At 48.3% G+C, this 14,691-nt stretch overlaps 1 protein-coding gene across 2 annotated transcripts in view; it reads right to left on the reverse strand.

Annotated features, from left to right (window-relative positions):
• The window catches only part of KCNJ15 (potassium inwardly rectifying channel subfamily J member 15), a 79,479-nt gene that overhangs the window by 24,150 nt on the left and 40,638 nt on the right, over positions 1-14,691 (reverse strand). Inside the window, exon 1 of one of the 2 annotated variants that reach the window (XM_040483925.1) lies at positions 6,353-6,608. The exons of the other annotated variant lie outside the window; for it this stretch is intronic. The gene's annotated coding sequence lies outside the window, so the exon portion shown is untranslated. Of the gene's footprint in view, positions 1-6,352; positions 6,609-14,691 lie in introns of those variants that run through there. 2 annotated transcript variants of the gene reach the window in all.

A 14,691-nucleotide genomic window follows, 5' to 3' on the forward strand; every position in this document is an offset into this window, starting at 1 on the left:
CCTGAAATCTCTCCTCCACTGCCCAGCTCAGCGGCCCCGGTTATCTACAAACCAAGGCCTGATCCCTTGACCTTATGACCATGGCGTGTGAGTCCTGTAGGAGCCGCCCCTCCTACCCCTGCCTTGGTGCGAGCTTTTCCGCGGCCTGTGCAAGCCATGCCGAATGACTCACGGTTGCCCAAATGGGTTGGTCCTCTGTTGACTGATTCGATACCTTCAAACATGCCAGGCCATCTACTAGAAAGCTCTCTCCCTTTCTTCACTCACTTCCTCCTGTCTACCTTTGAGACCTTGCTCATTCTGGGGATGTGCTTCCCTTGTTCTCACAGGTTAGGCGCTTTCCCTACCTGCCCTGTGCTTCTGTCTCTCGGAATATTTATCTCAGTGTGGTGGAACTGTTGGTGGACTTCTGAATATCTAATTGCAGTAACAACGATCAGATTAACAACAGCCATTAGCCGAGAGCATACACATGGCCAGAACTGTGTTGACAGCTCGTATTCCTGAACTCCAAACTTCAGAGTCACTCTGGCAAAACTCTGGTAAAAATAAGGGTCTCGGATGAGTCAGACAGTTCGCCTGAGGCCACACAACTGGCCAGGAGTGGTGACAATATTTAGATCCTGGTCTGACTCAAATTCCAGCTCGTGCATCATCCTCCGTTGCCTCCTGTTGGAACATAAGCTCTCATACCTTATGTTGCGTGTGCCAATGTCGAGGTTCCAACAGGCCCTTAATGTTTATGAATGAATGAATGAATGAATGAATGGGTGAATGAACGGAAGCAGAGGCATTGTGGAGTCTTCCGGTGCTGAGAAAAGCAGCCATGGGTCTCAAAATGAATGCTCCCATATACTGGTGTATTGATGAGCAAAGCAGAGGAAGAGTACTTTGCCTCGGTCCACTCACTGCTGAAAGACTCAGGGGGGACCATGCCTATGAAGCCAGCGTTCCCTGCAACGTCACGGTGCTGCCCTGCACCTGCCTGAAGCTGCTGCGATGCCTCTCTTCTTTCTTTCTATGAGTGACTCCACGGCCACCCAAGCCTGATGCCCGTCCGCCTCTCTCTCCCCACTTCCTTTACAATTACAACACATCGTCTTCGGTTCTGCCTTCAGCTAAGTCTTGTTTCCATCCCCTGCTTCTCTGCCCTTTCAAGGCTCTACCCTGCTCACTGTCCCTGACCTCCTTTCGGCCTCTCTTTACTCTGACTCCCCTTTAGAGCCCCTCTCCCTTTCAAAAATGATGACGTGTCTACGTCCGTCCCCTGAGACAGCCCTCAACCTGGTTTTCATGTCTTACGTGATATAAGGTCTAAACTTTTTACCCAATGTCCGAGTTTTCTAGGTGAGACCCCCCCTGGCTGCCATTTCGGGCACATCTCTGGACGTTCACTCCATCATCCATGCTTCAGTGATGGCGAAATGCACTTCTGCGCACACTGCGTGCTGCCCCACATCTTTCTACCTGCCTTTGCTCCCAGTGTGTCCACTACCTGAAACGCCCATGTTAGCACAGATCCCCCAGCCGAAACGCTGTGATTCCCCTGCTAACTCCTCCCACCGCAGGTTCATTTAAGACCTGCCTCTCCTTTACCGCTATAAGGTATAGTACACTCACTTCAGTATCATGACTTTCTCTGAATGTATCTGTCTCCCCTTCTGGAAGGTGAGTTCTCTGAGAGCAGGGATTGGGCCATGTTCATCTCTGTAGCCACAGAAACACAGTCCCTGGCATATAGTAGGTGCTCCAAAAAAAAAACAACAAAAACTTTTGATGACTCATCCTCAGGACTCTAAATGAGTCAACAGATTAATAACCAATCCATAAATTAAAGGATGAATGAAGGTCAAAGACATGGCCTAAAACATATGAATGGTTTCAACATACTTATCATTACATGTGAAGCTTTCTAAATTCTTTGAAGGGACTTACGGTCACGTATTGTCCTATCTCTGCGAGAAGTGAGTTTCCACTGTGCTACAGTTCACCGGGTTAAGGAATGCTTCCTTTGGTCTGTCCTGACTCAGACGCTCCCGGAAGCTGGGAGCTTCCTCCGTTGATGACCCTCACTTGGTGATTCACTGATGTCCTCAAAGAGTACATACACAGATGTTCAGATACGGCTCTTCTCCCCAAGGATGGCTTGCTTTTTTTGGGAATGATTAATCATACCTGTAGTTGCTTGAAGCATCGGAGCTTTCCACTAAAGAAGTCTAATTACGTTCGCATGTGCTTTGTTTCCTTCCTTGTTTACCCCGCTCCCCGTACACACACATACACAAAATCAGCCTGGAAACTGTGGCAGAATCCTATTTGTCTTTATTCACTTGGTGGCCTTTTTCGCAGCTTTCTCGACAACATCTTTCACAATCCCAAGGATTTCACTGGAAGATCATGGTTAAGGTCAGAAGGAAAGGAGGGAAGGCTCATGAATCCACACGGCGGGTAGGGATTTCTTCCAATCTCTCCCCTCGCCCTCCAGTCCTTCCCTCCACCCATCAAACCATCGCATTTGATCCCCAGGATTTACTTACTAAAATCAAAGGGACTAAGCCTTATTTTGAGCAGCCCATCACCGCCTTCTCAGTCGTGAGAAATGGGACCTAGTTTCTAATGCTATTTCTATTACCGTTTCGTAAAATATGCAATGAATGATTGAGGAAAACTAAAACCACACATAGCCTAGGATTAAAAATGGTGCCATGGCCTTCAAACTCCAGTGGGACAACCCCTCGCTCTGGGTCATTATTTCCTAGAAGCTGTGAGGATTCCTCAGTGTCTCCTAATCACCAATATATCATTCACTCTCACTCACTCACTCACTCACTCACTTATTCAGAAAGTAATTGACACTATTATAAGAAAAATACGGTCTTATGCCTGGTCCTGGTCCTCAAGTTTTACCATCTAATAGAGGAGATGACATATACATGAATTGTTATAACACCAGGCAGAGTAGGATCCTTTCCGGCTAACTCTTAGGGGCATGTAAAAACTCCTATAATACAACTTATGATGTTTATTGGTTCATGTGTTTCTCCCATCCCACAAGTCTGCAAGCTGCATAAATACAAGGACTGTGTCTTATTCTAATGCTCTGTATTGTCCTGATCTAACAGTGTCTTCCCAGCTGACGTGAACGAATGTACTATATAGAAACATAGGGAAAACGTCCAAGAAAGGATCGATTCTTTCCAACTGGAAGAATCACAGAAGTCTTTGTGCATTTTCTGTAGGAAGAGGAAATAGGAGAAAGGGAATTGTCTGTGAGGGGAACTTCCCAGGCAAAAGAAAAAAGGATGATGTGGTGGCAAAATACTTTCTTGAGTAGGTTCATTTGATTGGACCACAGGTTGTATCAATAATTCCCACTGTGGCTGCATGTAAGAAACATATGGAGAAGTTTTTAAGTGTCTTAATCCCTTGGCTTCTCCACACATCAGCTGAATCAGAATCTCTCATCGGAGGGAGGAAAGGAGAGACGTATTATTAGGAGCCTGAGTTTCGGTACTTTTGCAAAATTTCCCGTTTGCTTCTAATGTGTCCTGATGGTTGAGAATCACTGTGGTGCCTTAAGAGATTAAATACGAGGATGGATTAAAAGCTCAAGTGGAAATAGATTTGATCTGTCGACAGGTAAAAAGAAGCCAGGCTCATGGAGCAAGACAGATTGAGATGAAGAGAGTAGAGAGAGAGAGATGAGATAAGATGCCGTTAATGCAATAAAAATAAAGCAATACACGAGCTCCAGGGCATCACCACCTTGGCTTACCAACAGGTAACACTCACACACCTGTTAGATGTGAGGTGGCGGCAGGGGAACAGGAGCTGCCTTGTCCCCGGATGAAGAAGAAGGCTTGAACGACAGAGTATTGAAGGCAACGCCGTGAGACTGGCCCTCCTCGTTTGCTTTGCAGCGTTCTTCTCTAGGAAGTAAATTTGGGGCTGGTGATGAAGATTTGGGAATCACCACCCGGGAGCAGACGTGAACCGCATGAGTCAATGAGATCTGTACCAAGGAAAAATACCAACGGCAGAAGGAAGCTGAGGGCTGAAGCTAGGAGACGGGCCACATTGGGGAGGACTGGAGGACTTTCCGGAAATGCAGCTGGGCAAGAGCAGCCAGAGGGTTGGGCAACCGTGTAGCTCATCAGAGCGGACAACCAGGGAAATGAGATTTCAGGAAATAGGACATGATCTAGGAGTCGAAGATTTGAGGGTGGACAGGAGGCATGGCCGCTCCCAGGGGTGAGTCCTGGAAAGGAGGGGGGACCCCTGTTTCCCTAAGAAAGAAGGGAAAGAGGAAAGGTTACACCCACTGCTCATGTACTTATTGAGCACCTACTATTTTCCGGACTCTTTCAAACACTGGGGACACCACGGTACAAGCAGATGCTTGTTCTCATGAGGCTTCTGTTCCAGCTGAGGGGGAGGGGAAGGAAGGTAGGAAACGTTATGGGAAAATACTGAGCAGTGGAAGATGAACGCTGCTGAACTGTGCCCTTGGTCCAGGGAACGGACTAAGTATGGTCCTCTGGGGAAATGTGAGCAGGGCGGAAAGATGTGGAAGAAACTGGGGCTAGCTCTCGAGAAGCCAGGAGACGAGACGAGAGAGGAAGGAGTCTCAACAGCCGCAGGACCCGGTCTCTTGGCTACACCTGCTATGACTTCGCAGATGTCGATGCTGAGTACCCGGGAGCCCCGGCCGAGTACGGAAGAGGAGAGGTGCCCGGAGCCGGGGACCGGCGAGGCCTCAGCGGTAAAAGGTGACCGGGACTTGGGATTACAAATACCACGGTAGAAACATAAACATCGAAAACCCGCAGAATGTAACTTCTCAAGGTCACAGCGCGCTCATCGGCTCGTGGAATCCATACGGTAATTGAGCACATTAAGAAGCCTACTAACTCTGCTATTGAGTTTTAGAAGGGCTATAATTTAGTATCGCCAGCTATCAATTAGGCCTGTTTTCCTCATCTGTAAAATGAAAGGGTTGGGCGAAATGGCCTCCAAGCTCTCTCCGGCATGGGCAGCCGGTGAACAGCAGAGAAAATGCGAAAACCTGAAACTCGGTTTACTTCTTTAACGTGTACATTGAATGTGTGACTCTCGTGTCAGCTGCACAGCTAACACGGCTCTGGGCTGACTAGGCCCTTGGTCTCCAGGACCATCGTGGTTTTAAAGATTAATCGCCCTGTGATCATACACAGCCTAAGGTCTGCTGGGAGAAATCTCAGGTGTCACGGGTAATTGACAAGTTGTTGATAGGACATTGGAACAGATTGACAAGAAAATTCTTAGAGACCAAGGGGTTCTAGTTATTTGCAAGCTGGGGAAATTGATTTGTCAATATCGGGGAAAGGGGGGAGACGCTGGTTAAAAGATGCCAAGGAAGGAAAGAAGGAAGGAAGGAAGGAAGGAAGGAAGGAAGGAAGGAAGGAAGGAAAGAAAAGGAAGGAATGGAAAGGAAAGGAAGGGAAGAAGCTTTGCAAATATTAGAATGAATAGGTAGGTCTATGAAATAGAGTTATACACATATGAGTCATCTCTCAGAGCTAAGATGAATTTACAGCAGTCTATGTAGGATCTTTCTCACTCCCCAAAATTGTGACTTAGAGTTAACCAGGCCTTAAGCAGATCCTAAAAGCCTAAGGTAAAATGCTATCATTTGGGCAGTCGGTAAGGATAACTAGACTACTAGCTAGCTATCATCACTTAATATTTTAAATACCTTCCCCCTCTTCACAAGCCATGCGGTTTGTGGATAATACAATACACGATATTGGAAGAAGTAAGCCTCCGTATGTGCTTGTTCAAACAGCTGCATTTGTTAGACACCTTGCCATTGAAATCAAGGTCTTTAAGGCTCAAACATCAGTGCTAATGCTGCAAGTTATTTATTTGTGAATTTAATCTGAATTAAGAGCTAATTGCTATTTTTAGAGGCATGCCTGTTCTTTACTAATAGTTGTATACCCAAAGCCTTCGTTCAGGAAAATAAACTGGGGCTTCAGTCTCTACAGCACAGGGTACAAGTATTCATCACTCTTTTTCCTCACGAGGTTAAATACTGTCTTTTATTTGCGGTCCCATAGCGTAGTGCCTACTCACATTTAAGCACTAGAAGTTTCAAACACGGGAGTTTTCTTCAAATCAGTAAGATACATATTAGTTGAAATGAAAAAGAGTGGAGAGCAGGGGAAAAAAAAAATCATGCCTGAGGTCACGATGAATCATTTTGGTCGGACCTTCCAGAAATTCCCTAGTCTTTTGAGGTTTGGATGTTTTATTTTTCCCTTCCCTCCGTGGCACCCTGGGTGGCCAGCGGGAAGCACTCTGGGGGCCTTACCTTGAGTCCAGGTGCTGGGACCCAGCTCAATCGAAGGTCCTGGAGATCTGGGGCCGTGACCAGGGGGCCCGGTTCTGCAGGAAGGACCTGGGACCGGGTGTGCAGTCCAACCTTGGGCCGCATGCTCACAGGATGGCCAAAGCTGGGTAATGGAGCCTTCCTCACCCACTTCCATGGTGGATGAACAGCAGAGACTTTGGCCCACGAGAAATTCCAGCCCGGGACTTTGGACTTTATGGGTGAACAACAGCCCCCTTGCAAAAAAAGAAAAAAAGGTACTTGTATCTGACCTGGCTCCAGATTCTTTTATATGCTGTTTGACAGTAGAAACTGCCAAGCAGAACGACCGCCTGGAAGGAGGCACAGCATTTTCTCATGCTTCATGGGTGCTGGGGACGCTAGCAATTCTCCCTCTCGCCTGGATTCTCTCCCACGGGGCTCTGGAGCCATGGGAGGTTATCTGATCAAGAATCACATTTCAATCACTCTCAAAGCTGTCGTGGGCCTCACACTCTCGGTCACGGGCCCGATCGCGGTGCTCGGTCACAGGTTGCGTGGTTGGTTTTCAAGACACCAAGCTACTGGGGCACCTCGGTCAGTTAAGCATCTGACTTCAGCTCAGGTCCTGATCTTGTGGTTTGTGAGTTCGAGCCCTGCGTTGGGCTCTGTGCTGACAGCTCAGAGCCTGGAGCCTGCTTCAGAGTCTGTGTCTCCCTCACTCCCTGCCCCTCCCCCAATCTCTCTCTCTCTCTCTCTCTCTCTCTCTGTCTCAAAAATAAATAAACATTAAAACGCCAAGCTACCAAGCAGCCCCTTGTGGTGGAGAATTATTGTCAACAGATGAGAACACGCTAGAAATTTCCCGTGACTTTGGATGGCTCTCATGTGCCATCATTTTCGATGACCTCCGTATGCATTTCTCCAGATGTTTCTTCTCTGCCAGTCTGTTCCCATAATGACCTCTGGACAGGATGTGGAGTACCTGCCCGGAATAATAACGACCAGGCCTGCAGCCAGGTTGTGGACAGTTGTATCGGGGAAGCATTCTAGTGCACAGGCTCACTGCTTCCTGACTAGAAAATACTGACATGGTGATCAGCTCAGTCCTCGGAACATTCTTTATAGGACCATCCCTGGGAATGACAGTGTTCAGGGAAGGAACTATTAACAAATGTCAACAGTTTAGGGACAGCAGGGATTGTTTTCCTGTGATCAACCTGTCTTCTCTCTCTCTGTCTCTCTCTCTGTCTCTCTCCCCACCCCACACACACACCCTGGTCCAATTTACAGTGTTTGGCCAAATCGGATGAATCATCACATATTCAGTCAATATTATTCCATGCTCAGCTTTGTCTCGAGCATTTTGGTGATAGAGATGCAACATGAAATAGTGAAAAAATATGGGGTTGGAGCCAGACAGACTTGGGTTCAAATGTCAGGTCTTCTGATATGACAGTGGGGGGAGAGGGGAGGCCCTTAAAGCCTGGAAGCTTGTGCCAAGCTCAGGAGGGACTCATCCCGAGGACAAAGGGAGATGCCCTGTGGAAAGTACTTGGGAAAGTGACCTAGGACAAGTATTCAGTCTCCCTGATTGTCAGATTCCTCCTTTCAAAAAAGGGGCGCCTGGGTGGCTCAGTCAGTAGAGTGTCAGACTCTTGATTTCGGCTCAGGTCACGGCCCCAGGGTCATGGGATTGAGCCCTGTATTTGACTCTGTGCTTAATGTAGAGCCTGCTGAAAAGTCTCTCTCTTTTCCTTTGCCCCTCTCTCCTCACACTCTCTAAATAAATAAATAAATAAATAAATAAGGGAGATAATAAGGCTCACCTCGCATTAGGATCACAAACAGCCAGCTGAATGCACCCAACACAGGGTGCAAAGCAGGACCCTGAGAAGCATGGCTGGCTGCCACTCGGTCAAGGGTGAGAGGCCCCCAGCCATCAGGGGCTTGTCATCTGATTGGGGTGGGAGGCAGCACCTGTGCCCAACAAACAGTCACTCGGGGACCCAACATATGAAAAGGGCTTCATTGCCCAGAGACATTCTGGGTTGGGTTCATCCCAGAGAGAAGGAAATTCAGGGAGTCCAGAAGTGATGAGGCCCCTGTGGAAGGGACAACCGAGCCTCGTGGGCCTTGAAGGGAGGGTGTTGAAGGCGGATAACAAGACCGGAAGCGTAAGGAAAGAACGGCGGCCTTGGGGAAAGAGGCCACACCGGCAAAGCCAACAAGGTGAGGTTGAATGCTGAGCAACTGAACAGAGGGCCTGGGTGAGGAGGGGAGCTTGGGAAACGGAGGTCAAGTGGCAGCGTTGGCGATAAGCAGGTCGGCTAACGGACGCCCTGGTCTGTGCTCGTGACCGTCCGATTCCGGAAATCTGGGTAAGATGCTGCCAACCGCACACGTCCCCAAGTCCTAGGGACACCTGGTGTTTCGGTGCCAACCTTCCTCTCTGTCTCCTTTTCCCTGATTTTAGAGAGCACTGTGGTTTCTTTCCCGACCAGGCTGTGCAGTATGTACTCGATTTATAGTTTACAGGGATTTCTCACACACCCATGTATGTTTTCCACTGAAGTCTGTACTTTTTCCTAGACCCGCCCAAATTCCAGAGCGTGGCTCATTTGTGCGCCAAGTTCGTAGTATTTCTCTTTGTCACTCTCCTCTTCTTCTAAAACCTAGGAGAAAGTTACCTTTTTAATGTTTCTGCGTGTTTTTAACAGCAAAAAAAAAAAAAAAAAAAAAAAAAAAATGAAGGATGTCAAAAAAATAATTACAAGGGTAATTTCTGATTCAGTCTGCCTTGAGAGCAACCCCGTCAACGGGCTTCTGCCAAGTCTAAAATCTTGTTCGTCAGATTTTGAGTAGCTACAGAGGCATGATCCCTTTTATAAGTAAAAGAATAATAATAATAAAAAAAATCTGGTTGAAGATTTTGTAAGAGTGGTGACCTAGCCTCTGGAATTCTGGGCTCCTTTACAAAGTCAGGAAAACAGAACCATGTAAAAAGGGAATTAGGTCCTCGGGGAGGAAAGTCAGCTCACGTGGGTCATTTTGAGAGTGGTTCTATCTACTGATGCCTAGAAGACAGAAGAGCCTTCCCTGACACGTTCGTCCAAAGCGTCTTCTCTGACTCCCTGGTGTCTCTATGGCAGGCATTCCTCCAAGTTCACGGATGAGAAACAGGGAAGTGGGGGACGAGGCAGAGGCTCACACAGCCCGGAGGTGGGGGCTCCAGCCCAGGGTTTTCACCTCCTTTCACTACCCTTCTTCTTGCCAGCCATCCTAAGGAAGTGTGCTCACCTCGGGTTGGGCAGAAGGGGGTGCTGAAGAATCTGTTCGGGAAGTGGGGCCCTGGGGTGGAGACAGAAGGAACCAGTCTCTGTTGTTTGATGGCTTCCCGTGTGCCCCAAATATGCGAAGACACCGGGGCTCATAACACCAGTGCACGTTACCCTAGGGCTCCATGGCTGGGAGTTCGCACACTTGGATTTCACATCCGGAATGTCTGCTTCCAGAATCCAAAGTCTCTCGTCGTGAGAGCATCCTGCCTCTTTCTTTTTGAAAAATTTGTTTTTAATGTGTATTTATTTTTGACAGAGAGAGAGAGACAGAGAGAGAGAGAGAGACAGAGCATGAGCGGGGGAGGGGCAGAGAGAGAGGGAGACACAGAATCCGAAGGAGGCTCCAGGCTCTGAGCTGTCAGCACAGAGCCCGACGCGGAGCTCGGACTCACAAACTGGGAGATCACGACCTGAGCCGAAGTCAGACGCTCAACCGACGGAGCCACCCAGGCGCCCCTTGCCTCTTTCTTGACAGAGTGAACTTCTTTTTGTCAAGCTTCCACCATTACCTGCCAGGGGCTTTTTCTCTCTCATGTTTTGTTTCTTTAAGGCTTCAAGAATTCTTATCACATGTGTATATTCTCCTTTCCAGAAGTTTCTGAAAGATTACTCATTTGACTTTTGCTGAGAAAAATTAAGGCTTCCACTCTTTGAATCCACGTATGCATTTTTCAAAAGGGCTATAATACTGCACTTTGTGTTTTGCTGAAGTTTTGTTTAATCACAGCACGGCACCAAACACCCAGAAAGTATTCGCCGCAAAATAAACTTCAAGCTGTAGGTTCAGTGCCAACAGCAGCTAATTGTTCTGAGGGAACTGGCATTGCTTGCTCGTTCTCTCTCCCTCGTTATGACTGTCTTTGTCAGATCCTGCTTGTGTTCACAAGGTCGCTGATCTTAAGAAAGAACAAACTTGAAAAGTCTTGCTTTAATCATGGCAGTAATTAGCAAATTTGGACACTGCATTATCTTTCCCTTTTTACTGGAAACACATTCAAGCATGGGCTTGTCGCTTTTCCAGGGCGTCTCAGGAAGACCGAAGCTCATAACTTGCAAAAACCAAGTATCCATCCAGGTACGAAGGAGCCTGAGTTGCTGGAAACTTCCTTCAGGAGCACATGTCAGTGCCCCTCCCCATGAAACCTATACGTTTACAATCGTGATAGAGGTCGATTTATTGGATCACTTGGTTGACTTTCAGGAGGAGAAGGACCGGGCTCGCCACCCTTAGAACGCAGACTGGAAGAGAAGAGACTTTCGCCATCGACGGGCTCAGAAGGGGCCATCTCGCGCTCCTGAGGACTCCGATTTGCCAGCCGCAATAATCTCTCGGTCCTCTGAGCTTTTACCTGGAGTGTGAGTTGGGAAGAGGCTACCGAGCCCTCTCCACCACCTTGTCTTGTTGGCATTGTCAGACCACCTGCTGCTTCTTCCCCTCAACTTCCAGACCCGCTTCCTGCCCGCTCTGATAAATGAGTCAAGGCGGTATCAGTAAGAGCATCTCCAGAACGTTCCTACCGTCTTTTGCTACTTTGGTCTTCCGTCTGCTTCTCTGCTGAGTCCTTCTCTTTCATTCTCTTCCCGTGCGGTGGACTTTTCCTCTAGTCCGCGTCCGCCCCCGCCCCCCACTGGTTATGGTCCCCAAGGTCCTACGCTCACCCTCCTGTACTGCTCTTTATAGCACGTCTCGTGTCCTCTACCTGACGCTCTTGACCACGCCTGGTCCTCTTATGTTAACTGTTGTTGACCGACAGCACCTCCTCTGAGAACAACTCTGTCTTTCCCTGGGACGCCCCTCCTAGAGAAGTGCCCAGAACTGACTTGTCCCAAACAGAAATCATATTATTTATCTTCCCCAAATGCAGTTACTCCTCCCGGTGTTTGGTCCCAACAACGGCATCCTCGTTCTGCCACCTGTGAAATCCTTCCCTCCTGACTAATGTAGTGCGAGCCCTTCTAATGGACCCTGCCAGTGCCTCCCTTTCCCCTTCTATTACCATGCCGGGCCCCAGGTCTTCAGGCTCTCTACTGGCCTCTCAACACCCCGTTCCGGCAAGTCACGTGGCCTGCTCGGCCAGCCTGATAGCCCTAGAGCGCAGCTCAGAACCAAAGCTTTCGGTGACCCCTCACTGCTTACCAAACCGGACCCCAGACGGTCCTTGGCAACCCGCCTGCCCCTGAGTCTCATCTCCGGAGGCTTGGTGCTTAAGGCTCTGGCCTCTAGAGGTCAATGACCTTGCATCAGAGCTGGCTTCACCCCTTCTGAAGCAAGCTACATACCCTCTGCACCCTGTTTTCCTCCTCTCGAAAACAAGGCTGATAGCAAAGCCCCCCAGGTAGGATAGACAGTTGTTGTGAGGATTAAGGTGGACCTAGAACCAAGTTGTCTTTAGTGAGCTCTCAGCATCGCCTTGACCGTTGCCATCACTCCCCACCCCCACCCCCCTCCTCCCTGGTGCACCTGCCAGTCTGCTCGCTCTGATGGCTCCTCCCATCCTGCCTTTCAAAGTCCTGTCCACTCGCCTACACTCTCTCAGATTCCCCAAGGCCTTTCCCGACCGTCCCAAACAGATCTGGTCTTCTCTCTTGACTATCCCTGACCGCTAGCCGGGCTCCTTTTGCGATTCTGTTCTGCCTGACGCCACAGACATTCTACTGCACGAGTGGTTTCTACTATTTCTTCTCTTCTGTTCCCACCTGTACGTCATCACAGAAGCCGACTGGGGGGATCCCTGCGATCAAGGACTGCGTCTTCTCCCGCGACCACCCAGCCTCCTGCCCAGCTGGCCAGCAGCACACACGCACTGGGCGAAGGGGCTTGGGGCCAGAGCCCAACTCTCCAAACTCCTAATAGGAGTTGATTACAAACTCATTCAATATACATTCCCACCAACTTTGGGTTAGTGCCTCATAGACCATTTCTTCAGCTATCAAAAATTAAACAAAGGGTGCTGCAAAAAAGCGAAGTTTAGAGAACATTCCCAGGAGGCTGGGCTGGACAGGCCAATATCCATCATTATAAAATTTATTTTTAATTTTTTCATGTTTAGTTTTGAGAGACAGAGAGAGACAGAGAGAGAGAGAGAGAGAGAGTCTGGGAGGGAGGGAGAGGGGTAGAGAGAGAGAGAGACACAGAATCCGAAGCAGGCTCCAGGCTCCGAGCTGTCAGCACAGAGCCTGACGTGGGGCTCGAACTCACGGACCGCGAGATCATGACCTGAGCCGAAGCCAGATGCTTAGCCAACTGAGCTACCCAGGTGCCCCTACAAAATTTATTTTTTTCAATATACATACCCTCACACAGCCTCACACTCCAAAATGCCATGTACTGGCATAGGCTGCTTCCAGTCGGAGTGAGATGCATTTGATTAAAATCACAGCAAAGAGTCTCTTCTAAGGTTTAGTCCCGTAATATTTCATCCTCAAAATGGAGAAATCTTAGAAAATTCTCTTCGACTTAAAATTTAAAACACACTGAGAGCCAAATACCCTGATTGCCACAGGTACACTAATACAGGCCTTAACTAAACATAGCACTTGATGGAGACTAGAAACGACGTGGGATTGGCCGCACCCTGGGTCAAATCCCCCTCTGCCTCCCAGGATTGCAGCCACTTCCTCCTCTTTCTTTCTTTCCCTTGTTTTCATCCCCAGGATCCAACTTTCAGTGCACGCTCCCATGCCAAAGCCATGGAGTTTTATTTCAGTGTCCTTCTTTCCAAAATCCTCTGCGTGCTGCTCGCTTTCCCCGCATGGGGTTTATTCAGCTACTTTGTGGTAGGTGCGTGGTGCCCCATTTAAGCACTTCTAGCAGCCGGTCTATCACGTCGAAACGTTCACCGAGGGAAAAAAATACACCAGGTAGTAGTTTTCAGATACATGCTATTTTAAAACACTTTGGATAAAAAGTTCTCTGTTGGCGTAAACGCAGGCCACGGTTCGGGTGAGGATGTAATTATAGCAAAAATCCCACCTTCGTGTCAATGCCTGTTGACTCAATGAGGATCGCCCAAGGAATGATCCGGACCAAGCTCTGGGAGCGCCGAGAAAGCATCAGGTAAGTCTCCATTGTCCCAGAGCTTACAACTAGTCGGTAGGTGAGACAGACACATAGGTTGCCTTGTAACGTAGGGTCGAGTGGGGTGAGCCAGCTCGTCCGGGAGGGGGAGGGACGTCTACAGAGGGTTCCTGGCCCAGGCGTGGCCGGTCATAGATGGCCTCCTGGCAATGGTGCCAGACCCGAGTCTAAACCGGTGGAGAACATTTATCACCTCACTTATGGACAAGCAAATTATACACATAGTGACAATTAAATTATAGACAGTGATTTTAAAAAGAAAGATCTGAAGAGCCAGGATAGACATTATCTTTCAAAAGATTCATAAAAAACGATGCCTATAAAACTCAACACTGCAAGGGCCTGATTGATTCCCAGTTTCAAACACGAAGTGTATTTAAAACTCACATTTAATTCTGAGGCCCCAAACGAGATTCTGCCACTGTGGGCCTGTCTACGTTCAGTTTGCGGTTTTCAAAAAGCAGATAAAACTCGGGACCAAATCAGGTCGATCAGGTGAGCATCTGACTCTTGGTTTCGGCTCCGGTCATGATCTCACGGTTTGTGAGTTTGGGATCCTCTGACTTCCTCTCTCTCTGCCCCTCAAAACTCATATAAAGTGAGCAAGTGATTTACTCTAACTACCTCTCTGAGGCGTACTCCTATTTTCCCTTCGCATCTACTTTTTATGTCATGTTACATTTTACGTGAGGGGCTGTGAGTGTCTTTGGAAACTCACTTAAATCCTTAGGGAATAAGATGGAGATATATATATATAAAGAAACAAAGAGGCAAAAAGTAAACACATTCTTAGGAGCTGACTATCTGTAGCCATTTCGCGGTCCCAAAGGCCGGACAGTCACCTGTAGGGATAGCGCAGGTCCCGAAGGTATAACTCAGAGCCAGGACAAACACGAACACTGTAACATGTTCTTGGAGCGAAT

This window comes from Herpailurus yagouaroundi, unplaced genomic scaffold, assembly GCF_014898765.1.
Source record: "Herpailurus yagouaroundi ecotype Mexico unplaced genomic scaffold, PumYag 162, whole genome shotgun sequence".
NCBI lineage: Eukaryota > Metazoa > Chordata > Mammalia > Carnivora > Felidae > Herpailurus > Herpailurus yagouaroundi.